The sequence below is a fragment of the Myotis davidii genome, unplaced genomic scaffold (genome assembly GCF_000327345.1).
Source record: "Myotis davidii unplaced genomic scaffold, ASM32734v1 scaffold747, whole genome shotgun sequence".
NCBI lineage: Eukaryota > Metazoa > Chordata > Mammalia > Chiroptera > Vespertilionidae > Myotis > Myotis davidii.
This window is the reverse complement of record NW_006298695.1, coordinates 597,683-600,081: the sequence shown is the minus strand read 5'-3', so window position 1 is coordinate 600,081 and position 2,399 is coordinate 597,683. Positions and strand designations below refer to the sequence as shown.

Genomic DNA, 2,399 nt, shown 5'->3' with positions numbered 1-2,399 from the left:
GGCTGTGGGCACATACCCAGTGGGGGGTGTGCAGGAGGCAGCTGATCAATGTTTCTCTCTCAACGATGTTTCTAACTCTATCTTTCTCCCTTCCTCTCTGTAAAAAAGTCAATAAAATATATTTTTTTAAAAAAATTCTGAGTTGGTGGTCTATCTTGCTGAGTGAACCCATAACATTTGGAGGCCCCCAGCGAGATCCCCGGCAGAGGTCAGAGGGACCCCCTATTTAGAGCAGGAGGCTCTCCCCCGGCAGGAGTGAGAGGGACCCCCTATTTAAGGTAGGAGGCTCTCCCCCATTTATCACCGGCAAGCAGCAAGATACCCCACATCCCTGTGGGGAACAACTACCAAGGAGGCCTCCAGTCTCCATCCTAGGTCCCAGAGAAACGGAGGAGACTCCACCCAAAACTTTCAATTCGGAAACCGAGCCACCTGGACTCTCAAGAGAGGTAAGGAAAGACCGGTCGTTAAACTGGAATTGGGACGTCCCACAGAAGGACCTATACATAGGGCTGGACGCAGCGGTACTCCTGGTCCTGACCCGCGGCCACAACGGTGGCCAGGGTCTCTGGTTCGTGCGGCTGTGTCTGGTGTTTGTTGTCTGGTGTTTGTTTCCTTTGTTCTTTGTTGTCTTTGTCTTTGTCAAAATGGGTCAGGGTCAGTCATCTTTGTCGACCCTCTACCAGTCTGGCCCACTCCGAGTGAGTGGAAGGGGAGCTTGATCACCTTCCAGGAAGCCATAGAGCTCCCTTAAGTAATTAGTCAGAAATTTGTTAGATTGCTTAAACTCTGAGTAAACATTTGGTAGAAGTCAAAAAACTCAGACTGTCTGGTGTATAAATGTAAGTGTGAGAGTCTATGTAAAGCGAAAGCTACTTTGTGCTGTCTGGCTGTACACATGAGTGTATTTGTTATCTCTGTTTTTTGTTTAAAGATAGGGCAAACCCTGGTTTAAGGGGAAGAGAGTAGAGAACTTTTAATTGCTTTGCTCTGATATATAATTTTGCTGTGTTAGGTTAAAATTTTAGAAGTCTAGGGTTAATTTAAAGGTATAAGGTTGAAACCCAAAGAATTTTAACAAAGGCTTGTTAGGTTAAGATTAGTACATTTTCTCATATCCTGTGTAGGGTGAGAGAGTGGGACTTCTGGATTTTTATCATGTGGTCCCGAGACCTGTGACTTGCCTGCCCTTTCTGATAGATTTAGAGTAGGTTTCTGTTGGGGACAGCATCTGCTCTATCTGGGGGAGGAAGAGAGCTGAAAACTGCTCCAGAGCAGGTGTGAGATGGGGTAGTGGCGGTAGGATCCATTAGATAGGGTAGTAGGCTCTCAGCCTGCTGAAATAGAGGAGCCCTAGGCTCGGGGACAGGAGGATAGTCAGAGAGGTCAAAAGTGGTAAAAGAGGAGAAGGATTTTAGCCTCTGGGGCTTAGAGTAAAGAAGGAAAAATCTAGGAGGGAGAGCAGCTGAGGAAATGGTTAATGCAGAAAAGGTGGGGCATTGGCAGGGAGAGCAGGGAGAGATAGTTTTTGTTGTGTTTTTACTTATCTGAACTATGCTGGAAACACAGTAAGTTTTTCTCTGCAGCTAAGGACAGAGTAAATGGTTAATGCAGAAAATGGGGGGCGCAGTTGGCAGGGAAAGTGGACCAGAAGTTATGTTGATTTTTACTTATCTGAACTATGCTTGGAAGCACAGTAAGTTGTTCTCTTTAACCCTCCCAATGCTAAATTAGACGAATACAGTGTACTTAAAATTGCACAAGGAAGGAAGCACCTGTTCTTGGTAATCTAAGAAATACTTTTAACCCTTCTGATACTAAATTAGACTGATACAATTTAAGAAATACTGGCTGTAAAGGATTGAGGTTTCTAAGAGTAAGGAATTACTGAATAGAAGGTCTGAGGCATGGTTATGCATTTTTAAAAGACATAGAAAGAAGGTTTAAAGGCTAATTTGGAAGTATGAAATTTAGAAAGGTTGTGTATGTTATAAGAAGGAGAAGAGAAATGTTGAAAAGAAATTAATCAAATGGTACAGGCCAGTAAACCAGAGAGAGTAAATAATTTACATTCTGCCTCCTAAACAGAGGGTAAATAGTTATGCCAAAGTACTTAGGGGGAACTGATAAAAGAAATCTAACAGTTACTGTTTTGTTATAACTCTGGAGAGTCCATATAAAGGACTGACAAGGAAAATCAGAAGATCTTACGGCAGGTCAGTGGCTTTTTCTCCTTATGTAATTCCTCTGAAATTTAGTAAATTGAATAAGTCATGAAAATACATTTCTTTGCATGAATTCAATAAGACCGGTTTTCAATAGTGATTTTATTAACCAGAAACTTTGGCTGGAGTATCATGTTTTAAAGAAACCTGTCTGAGCTCTAAAGACTTGACGCC

General features: G+C 42.6%; 1 pseudogene; it reads left to right on the top strand.

Annotated features, from left to right (window-relative positions):
* LOC102756074 overlaps window positions 1–2,399 on the top strand; it is a 64,275-nt pseudogene that overhangs the window by 58,391 nt on the left and 3,485 nt on the right.